Source organism: Pipistrellus kuhlii, unplaced genomic scaffold (assembly GCF_014108245.1).
Source record: "Pipistrellus kuhlii isolate mPipKuh1 unplaced genomic scaffold, mPipKuh1.p scaffold_m20_p_16, whole genome shotgun sequence".
Taxonomy (NCBI): domain Eukaryota; kingdom Metazoa; phylum Chordata; class Mammalia; order Chiroptera; family Vespertilionidae; genus Pipistrellus; species Pipistrellus kuhlii.
In genome coordinates, this window is record NW_023425471.1 from 15,481,716 (window position 1) to 15,492,943 (window position 11,228).

Below are 11,228 nucleotides of genomic sequence, written 5' to 3' on the forward strand. Positions count from 1 at the left end.
CCCAGTGCTGGAGTCTGTCTATGTTCCTCTTTCTATTCTAAGACAGGCATGTATCATCAGTCAGAATGAGCTACAGAGTTCTGCAGTAACAAATAACTCCATCCCAAATCTCAGTGTCTTAATATAAGAAGAACTTAATTCTTGCTCATGACCAGCAAGGCAAGTGAATTGTCTAGGGCATAATTTTAAGGAGATACCTACTCTCAAGATCAAGAAAGCAGAGGGTCTTCCTTATGCTAAGATACCCATTGTGCATCCAGAAGAGGCCCTGTTCATGTTCAAGATTGCCACACTGATAGAGGCCTCACCTCAACACTCACTTCTATGGTCATCAGCAAAATGACAAATTTTACATCATCTCTTAAAGCTTCCAGTAGGAAGTAATTTATGTCACTTCTGCATACATTTCACTGGCTAAAGATAATGAGATGCTCTGACTTCAAAGGAGGCAGAAAAATGCCACTTCACCATGTGCCTGGAAAGTGGAGGGCTGAAAGTATTTGGTGAACACTCCAAATGATTTCCATAGTTCTTTTCCTTAGTTCTCTAGCAAAACGGTCACTAGCACACTGAGCCCATAGCACTGTGCCCATAGCTCTCACAGCTTGAAACCTGCAAGTATAATGAATTCTGGGAATAGGTAGCTGGTGGATTATGGCTGCTTCTGTGTGCAGAGGAAGGTTTGTTAGGTGGGTAGGTTGTGCTTCTTAGCATCATCTGCTCAGCCAAGGAAAGCTTTGACAATGTGCTAGGGCAGCAATCTCCCTGAAGTTCAGCACTTCTCTCTCAAGTGTGCTGTAAGCCTCTGGTTACCAAGACTTGTCAAATCTCAGCTAAAGAAAGAGCATGCTCCTCTTTCTTCACCTCTTAATTTCTCTCCTGCTATCTTTTCTCAATAACTTATTATTTAACACCAGGAAGCTTTGAGATATATTCTGCAGAGGAGATGTTATCCTAAATAGAATTGCTCTGTGTCACCTCTTGGGGAAAAAGAAGAAGGTTAGTCAATGCACATTGTTTATTATTAGCTGTGGGATCCAGAAATAGTTGCGCAAAAAGGACAAAATAAAATAGAGAAAAGAGCAAAGCAGTGGGCTCTTGCCTTTGATTTTTAGAAATAGTTTTATTCTTTAAATGTCAAACAAAGCAGAGTTGTGAAGTTGAAAAAACTTGTATTTTCTAGGAAAGTTTTTTAAGGAAGTTTGGATATTTTCCACACTTCATCAGCTCTCACCAGATACATGTGATTCTCAGATTTGGCACCCCCAAATTTTAGATGAGGCCACAAGAGCACTGACTGGTTAAGAGACTTGGGGAATGACTGTTGTTTGAGGATCACAGTCTTTTGGGGTTTCCAACTTAGCCTTTAGCTTTTCCTGAGGTAATAAACTCCTGGGTTTAATTTTTGCAGTGAATTTGAACTTGGTTTTTGGTGTCATAGGTAATACTCTGAAACTGAGATTTCAGTCACGTTCTATATAGGTATTCATCAAGTTATGTGTCACATATTTGGTTGAACATTTGTGTGGAGATTTGGGAGAGAAGAGGGAGTTAAAAATAAAAGGTATCTCAGGTCTACTGAATATGGCATGATATCAGCTTTCTATAAAGCCTCTTTTGTTCATGAAATGTCAAGTCTATGCTGACCCAGCATGAATGGCAGTTGAGTATAGCTGCAGATCTGGACCCACATCCAGGTTGAATGGGAAGAGTTTAGGCTGACATTTACTTCACTTCCAACTTCCTGGCTCCCTGGATTTGAAAGTTATAATTCAATGTATCATCAATGAAATAACATTTTGTCTTTACAATAGCTAAAATACAAAATGCCAAGTATTGGAAAGGATGTGGCAAGGATTTAAAGTAGTATAACAACTTTGGAAAACAGTATGGCAGTTTCTTTAAAAGTAAAATGACCTATCCTATGACCCAGAATGTGAAATAGAACATGTGTACACTAAACTAATATAAAATAATATTCATTGGATGGGGGTGGATTAAATGGAAGCTACACTGACATTCTCTCAGGACCAAACTGGAATTACAACTAAAATACAGAAAACCATTCTGAATAATCAACTGAAGACTAGCTGGAGAGAACCCTTATATCAAGGACAGAAAGGGGAAACCGCATAGAGGCTGGTAGGAAGTATAGAGGCACAAAAGTGCTGGCTGGAATATCTGAAGGTCTGGAGGGATATCTCAGCTGTGGGGGGTTCCCACTGAGAACTCTGGGGTCCAATTCCCAAGCTGGGCCCCACAGCCCAGGGCACCAGAACTGAGAAAGTCTTCTACATAACATCGGACTGTGAAAAGATGCAGGGTTGCTGCCTGCCAGCGAGAGAGATGGCTGGTAATACAGGCACCCTCTTAAAGGGCCAGTGCATAACATTTTGTGTGCAGCTGCTCACCTTGGGCTCCAGCAGAGGAAGGGAAGAGTGGACTAGAGCTGTGTGAGGAGAATCCAGGGTAGGGGGCTCTAGGGATAGAGTTCAGAAGGCAGACAACCTGGTTCCCTGTACTGAGTAATTCCCTCATGCTGTGGAGGTCATCTTATTCCAGCAGACCTTTATCAGCCAGGAAGCTTTTACCTGGGGGGAGGGAAGAAATTGCCTAACCCTGTTGGAAAACCTCTCGCCCCACCCTGTGGAGTTTACACCTGGCTGTGGTATATTGCCCGAGGCTCATTAAGAGACTGAAAATAACAGACTACAGGCAGAGGCAGATCTCTGGAGACTTAGTGTTTGCCTGATCGCCTCCTGGACCCAGGTCTAGCAAAAGCATACTTTGGTATGTATCTTGGTCCTTTCCAAACACACACAGCCCCAGCAGAGGGAGCCACAAACTATGGATTGCTGATAGCTCCAAACAGTACCAGGACTGGTTACAAACAGCTTCTGACATGTCTTATACCAGAGACTTGGAGTCATAGCAGATCTACCTAATATATAGATATAAACCCAAATAGGGAGCCAAAATGGGGAGACAAAAAAACAACCCCCAAATGAAAGAACAAGAGAATTCTCCAGAAGAAGAGATGAATGAAATGGGGATGAGAAATTTACCAGGTATAGAATTCAAAATAATGACTATAAGGATACTCAACAGCATGAGAAAAGATATAGAAACTATGAAAAATGGCCAGTCAGAAATGAATGACATAACACTAATAAAGAACATGTTGGTAGGAATACACAGCAGATTAGGGGAAGCTGAGGATTGGATCAGTGAATTAAATAAAAAAGCTGTGGTACGAGTTGGAATCCACTAAGGAGTGTGTAACAACTCACCTGCTGAATCAACTAGACCTAAAAATGGATGGTGCTGCAGCGCTGGGTCCCTACCTGGCTGTTACTGGCAGTTGATCACATGCAAGTGGGATGGGAGCACAGAGAAATGGGTTAAAAAGAAATGTTAAAGCTGTGGTACATTTACACCATGGAATACTATGCAACAGTATAAAATAAAAAAAGAAGGATCTCTTACCCTTTGAGACAGCATGGAGGGACCTGGAGGGTATTATGCTAAGTGAAATAAGCTAGTCAGAGAAAGGCAAGTATCACATACATATGACCTCACTCATATGTGGAATCTAATGAGCAAAATAAACTGAAGAACAAAATAGAACCAGAGACACAGAAACATGGAACAGACTGTTGAATCTTACAGGGAAGTCAGGGATGGGTGGGTGGGAAGAGATGAACCAAAGAATTTGTCTGATATATGCATAACCCATGGACACAGACAGTAGTATTGTGAAGGCCTGGGGCATGGAACAGGGGCAAGCTAGAAGGGTCAATGGAGAAAAAGGGGACATCTCTAATACTTTCAACAATAAAGATTTAAACAATTAAAATGGCAATAAATATGTACCTATCAATAATAACCTTGAATGTAAATGGATTAAATGCTCCAATCAAAAGACATAGAGTAGCTGAATGAATAAGAAAACATGACTCAAGTATGTGGTGTCTACAAGAGACTCACCTCAGAACAAAAGATACACAGGATGAGAGTGAAGGGATGGGGAAATTTTTCCATGGGAATGGAAAAAAAAAAAAAAAGCTGAGGTAATAATATTCATATCTGACAAAATAGACTTAAAAATGAAAGCCATAACAAGAAACAATAAAGGCTACTACATAGCACTAATGGGATCAATCCAACAAGAGGATATAATCCTGGTAAACATATATGTACTCAATACAGGAGTACCTCAATACATAAAATGAATTCTGGAGGACTTTAAGAGAGAGATTGACAGCAATATAGTCATAATAGGGGATTTAAATATCCCACTGGCTTCCAGCAAAAAAATCAACAAGGAAACAGTGATTCTAAATGACACACGAGATCAGATGGATTTAATTAACATTTACAGAGTACTTCACCCCAAAGCTACTGAATATATATTCTTCTCAAGTACACATGAGTCATTCTCAACAATAAACCACATGTTAGGACACAAAGCAAGTCTCTATAAATTCAAGAAGACTGAAATTATATCAATCATCTTCTTGGATCACAATGGCATAAAATTAGAATTCAACTACAGTAAAAACACTTAAAAAATTCAAATACATGGAGGCTAAATAGCATGTTCTTAATGAATATTGGAATACCAGTGAGATCTAGGAAGAAATAAAAACTTCCTGGAAACAAATGAAAATGAATACACAACAACTCAAAATCTCTGGGATACAGTGAAAGCAGTTCTGAGAGGGAAGTTCATAGCACTATAGGCCTATTTTAAAAAATAAAAATTATTAATAAACTATCTGACTTTACAATTTAAAGAAGATGAGAATAACAAGAAAAGCCAAGAGAGAAACCAAGATGGCGGCATAGGGTAGACATCCGAATGCAGCCTACCACAACAAATTTGAATTTAGAACTGGAAAACAGGGGAGGCATTGCCCTGAAACACCGGACAGCTAGCTGAGAGTAGGCTCTGCCATCTGGGAAGGAGAGAGAAGGCACACTGAACCTCAGGAACCATGAAGGTGCAGAGAACTGCGCGCGAGAAAAGGAGCTGGCTTACTCCCGGTGCGCAGAGAGGAAGAGCCAAACAGAGATTGCTGCTGGCTTACTCCCATTGTGCGAAGAGGTCAGGCCAGGCTGAGTTCGTTACTGGCTTACTCCGGGCGCGCGAAGAGAGTGGAGGACAGCTAACACATGGCTGGCTTTCTTGTTCGAGAGGATAACAGAATCACCCTATTGCTCTGATAGACGGCCCCAAACAGGGAGAGGCCAGACTGTCAAGCAGCAGGCAGAGATCTCTCGGAGGTGTGTGAAGCCAGAGGCCATTACTGTGGGACTTGGGGAGGAGCCTAAGGGAAAACAAAGCTTGTCTTCACCAACCCAAGACTCCGCCCCATCCAAGCTGAGCACAGAAGCTCTCCCAGAGGCTGGCTTTCTCTAAGGAGAGACTGGCCGGAATCCAAAGCTTGTCTGCGCCTTTACCAAAAAGGTGCGCACACCTGCAACCAATCTTCAGAAACTCACCGCGAACAGGAATTTTGTAAGGCGAGACTGACAGGGAACCAAAGATTGTCTGCACCATCCTGAGACCCCGCCCCATCCAAGAGGAGTACAGAAGCCCTCCTAGCTGAGACACTGCTGATCCTCACAGCCAATTGGCTTGGAGATCAACGCTTCCCAGTGATACCAACAATAAGCAAGGCTTAACAACAAGACTGCACACACAGCCCACAAAGGACTACACCAAGACTGACCAGAACACCTAACACACAAAACTATTCCATCAAATCAGGGAAACAACTAAAATGCAGACAAGAGGCAGGACACAAAGGAAGGAGATGGAGGAAAACAAAAGATTGGACATTGAGTTCACAACTACAGTTATAAGGTTATTCAAGAATATCCTAAAAAAGGTCGATAAAATAAATGAGACCTATGAGGATATGAAAAGGGAGCAACTAGAAATAATAAGGGATCAACTAGAAATGAAGAAAACATTGTCTGAAATAAAAAATATTACACAGAGTCCTAAAAACAGACTGGAAGATTGCAAGAATCAAGACAAAGATTTAGAACACAAAGAGCCAGAGGACACTCCTCCACAGAAGCAAGAAAAGAGAATCCAGAAAGTTGAAGATAGTGTAGGAAACCTCTGGGACAACTTCAAGCAAACCAACATCAGAATTATGGGAATCCCAGAAGAAGAGAGAGAGCAAGATACTGAAAGAATACTGGAAGAAATAGTGACAGAAAACTTCCCCGACCTGGGGAAAGAAATAGACTTATAAGTCCAGGAAGCCCACAGAACCCCAAACAAAAGGAATCCAAGGAGAACCACACCAAGGCACATCATAATTAAAATTCCAAGAGCAAAAGACAAAGAGAGAATATTAAAAGCAGCAAGAGAAAAGCAGGTAGTTACCTATAAAGGAACACCCATACGATTATCAGCTGATTTCTCAACAGAAACCATGCAGGCCAGACAGGAATGGCAAGAAATATTCAAGGTGATGAATAGTAAGAACCTACAGCCAAAAATACTCTACCCAACAAAGCTATCACTCAGAATCGAAGGCCAGATAAAGAGCTTCACTAATTAAAAAAAGCTAAAAGAGTTATCACCGTCAAACCAGAATTATATGAATTACTGAAGGGGGTTATTTAGGATGAGGAAGAAGATAAAGATAAAAATTATGAACAACAAATATGTAACTATCAACAAGTGAATCTAAAAACCAAGGGAATTAAAAAATCTGATGAATAATATTAACTGTTGAATATAATAGAATCAGAGGTATGGAAGGGGAGTGGACTGACAATTCTTGGGGAAAAGGAGAGCGGGGGTGTGGGAAAAGACTGAACAAAAATTGTGCACCTATGGATGAGGACAATGGGGGATGGGGAAAGGACAGAGGGTGGGGTGAGAACCTGGTGGAGGGGAGCAATTGAGGGGGGGAAGAGAAACACATTTGTAATAATCTGAATAATAAAGATTTATTAAAAGAAAGAAAGAAAGAAAGAAAGAAAGAAAGAAAGAAAGAAAGGAAGAAAGAAAGAAAGGAAGAAAGAAAGAAAGCCAAGAGTAAGTAGACGGAAGGAAATAATAAAGATCAAAGCAGAAATAAATGAAAGAGAGACTAAACAAACAAATAATAAAACAAAAGATCAATGAAATCAAGTGCTGGTTCTTGGAAAACATAAGATTGATGAACCTTTAGCTAGACTCATCAAGAAACAGAGAGAAGACCCAAATAAATAAAATGAGAAAATTGAAGTAATTTTGTTGAATCAACAACTGACACCATAAAAATACAAAGGATTGCTAGAAAATACTATGAACAACTATATGCCAACAAGCTGGACAATGTGGATGAAATAGAAAAATACAATCTTCTAAAACTGAATCAGGAAGAATCAGAAAACCAGAATAAGCCAGTAACAACTGATGAAATTGAAGCAATAATAATAATAATAATAATAATAATAATAAAAACCCTGGTCTGGATGGCTTCACAGGGGAGTTTTATAAAATATTCAATGAAAAACTAACACCTATCCTCCTCAAACTATTAAAAAAATAATCCAAGAGGAAGGAACACTTCCAAGCTCTTTCTGTGAGGCCAGCATTATCCTAATTCCAAACCTAGATAAAACACTACAAAGAAAGATAATTCAGGTCAATAACCCTGATGAACATAGATGCTAAAATCCTCAACAAAATATTAGCAAACTAGAGGCCTGGTGCATGGATTCGTGCACATTGAAAGGAAATTAATTAGAAGGTGGCTAGTGGGGTGGGACTAGGCAAGACAGGCCAGGCATGTCCTTGAGTCAACCTCCTGTGGTCCTCCCTGGCCAGCCGCACCTGGGGGAGAGGAGGCACCAGAGCTTGAAGGGCATCTGCAGAGTGAGCGGGGTTCCTCTGGAAGGTGGAGTCCCTCAGTCGGGCCTGCAGGGATCCAGCCAAAACCGACAGTCCAACTTCCCCTGAGGGGTCCCAGAGTGCCAGAGGGCATTCTGCAAAGCTGCTGTTGTTCAGCAGCTCCTGTGTTGAGTGTCTTTCCCTTGGTGGTCAGTGCACACCATACCTATAGGCTGGTCACTTAACCTTTTATATATGTAGATTGGATCCAGCAATATATTTAAAAAATCAGCCTGGATGGTGTGACACAATGATTGAGTGTGAACCTATGAACCAGAAGGTCATGTTTTGATTCCCAGTCAGGATACATGCTCAGATTGTGGGCCCTATCCCCAGTAGGGTACATGTAGGAGGCAGCAAAAACTCGCAGCAAAATGGGATTTAAGGGTTCATACCTAAACATAATAAAGGCCATATACTGTATGGCTAACCTATGCCAACATAATACTCAATGGGAAAAACTAAAGCCATTTTCCCTAAGAACAGGAACAAGACAGGGATGTCCGAGTTCACCACTCTTATTCAACATAGTTCTGGAAGTCCTAGCCACATCAGCCAAGAAGAACATATAAAAGGCATTCAAATTGGAAAGGAAGAGTTAAAACTGTCATTTGCAGATGACATGATATTGTGCATAGAACATGCTAAAGACTTCACCAAAAACTACTAGATTTAATAAATGAATTAGGCAAGAGACAAAATTAACATCCAGAAATAGATGGTTCAGTGGTATAAATTTAAGGCATCAGTTTTACAGGGCTCTTGATCTAACTTACATTTTCCCCAAATGGTCTTACTTTATTTCCTCAGGAAATATTGGGAAAAAATATATCCTCTCCTGTGGTCCCTTGATTCAGAAAAAAATCAATCCTAAGTTGTCCCAACTTGACTTTCTTCAGGGAGAATATCAGCTACATTGGGGTCTGAATCACCACATGGGGTTGGCCAGCCTTGTTTTTATCTCCTGTTAACAGCTTGTGGTCACAATAGTGGCAGGACACAATTATCGACAAGCTCCTTCTTTATCTATTAGAATCCATAGAAATACATGATGCCCTGAAAGATAAAAGCCAAACCCCTGGTCATGCAGGTGCTGAAAATGGAACACACCCCCTGCTATTCAGCTTCAATGTGTCAGCATGGTTCTGGCAGGTGAAAGAAGCTACAGCAGATATGGACAGGCTGTGATGACTAAAGAAGTCAGTGTGCAGAAAGAGGACAGAGGGGATGGGAAGGTGACAAATAAATATGTTCCCTTTTAATGCCACAAAGTATTGCATTATGAGCTTGAAGTGATTATGGATTAGTATCTCCTCTGCACTTACTGAGATGTGAGAGTTGCATGAGAAAAGGAGGGAAATTCCACCATTGGGTGATATTCTGCCTTGGAATATTAACTATTTGGGGATTATGCCTTTTTCTTTTTGCTCCCTCATGCTTTCTAATGTTTTGAAAATCAACAACCTCTGTTATGACATATTATCCATTTATATCATGTTAAGAATTTACATTTTTGTATTTTTATAACTACATTTTTAAAAGGTGGATGTCCTGAGTGCTAAAAAGAAGTCTATGTAGTTATTTAAAACTAGAAGCCTGGTGCACAAAATTCATGCATCAGGGGAGGTGTCTCCTCAGCCCGGCTTGCACTCTCTCACAATCTGAGACCCTTTGGGCAATGTGCAACTACAGGATCAGGCCTAAACTGGTAGTTGGACATCCCTCTTGCAACCCGGGACTGCTGTATCTTAAGTGCTCACCTGCCTGCTTGCCTGATAGCCCCTAACTACTCTACCTGCCTGTCTCATTGCCCATAACCACTCGCCTACCTGCCTTATTGCCCCTAACTGCTCGCCTGCCTGCTTGATTGCCCCTAACCACTTCTGCCCACCTGCCTGATTACCCCTAACCACTCTGCATGCCTGTCTGCCTAATAGCCCTGAATCGCTTGCTTGCCTGCCTGCCAGCCTGATCACTTCTAACTGCTCACCTGCCTGCCTGATCGCTCCTAACCCTAAACACCTCTGCCTTGGTCCCCACTACTGTGGCTTTGTCCAGAAAGATGTCCAGAATGATGTCCAGAAGGTCGTTCAACTGTCTGATCTGATTAGCATATGATGCTTTTATTATTATATTGAATAGATTAATCTGTTTTGAGTACTCAGACGTTGTACCCCTTGACTATTGGAGCAAGTCATAAAATCAGTGGGTTTCTCTTAAAAGTTCACTTAAAGTGTGGTTTGGTCTGGCTTTATTTTTTTAATTTTCCAAGTATTTATTTAAGCATGAACAAATTGGTCAGATACTTATTGGAAAAATGCAGTATTAATAGTGTTTAAAAGTACTTTTTTAAAAAAACAAAACAACGTATTCTAGCACAAGGCTTCTTTTAAACTAGGTCATGTAAACTTTTTTCTAAATCTCTTAGGAGCATTGGGTGTTTTTTGTTGATTTGAGAGAGAGAGATGTTGATTTGTTATTCACTTATTTATGCATTCATTGCTTGATTCTTCTATGTGCCCTGAGGATTGAGCCCTCTTGTTTACATATTGTATATGTCTCCTCTCATACTGCAATTACAGAGCTGACTAGTTTGCAACAGAGATCAATCATATGGCTCATGTGATGGTTAATTTTATGTGTCAATTTGGCTAGGCCATGATAGCTAAATATTTGGTCAAACATTACTCTGGATATTTTTGTGAAGTTACATTTTAGATGAGATTAACATACTATAAATCAATAGACTTTGAGTGAATCAGATTACTCTCTATAGTATGGGTAGTCCTCATTTAATTAGTTAATAGAAAAGAACTGACATCCCTGGAAGAAGAGGGAATTCTGCCAACAGACTGCCTTTAGTCTTGAACTGAAACTCTTCACTGGTTCACATTGCAGATTCTGGACTTGCCAGCATTCACATTCATGTGAACCAACTTCTTAAAATACCTCTTTCTCTCTCCACATATAAAAACATCTATATATCTCTATATATTTATTCTAGGAGCCTGGTGCACAAAATTCATGCACATTAAAAGAAGATTAATTAGAAGAAATATTTTATTATTTATTTATTTTTAATAATCCATTATGCTTTTATTTTATTTTTAAAATATATTTTATTGATTTTTTTTTTACAGAGAGGAAGGGAGAAGGATAGTGAGTTAGAAACATCAATGAGAGAGAAATATTGATCAGCTGCCTCCTGCACACCTCCTACTGGGGATGTGCTCGCAACCAAGGTACATGCCCTTGTCCAGAATTGAACCTGGGACCCTTCAGTCCACAGGCCAACACTCTATCCACTGAGCCAAATTGGTTAGGG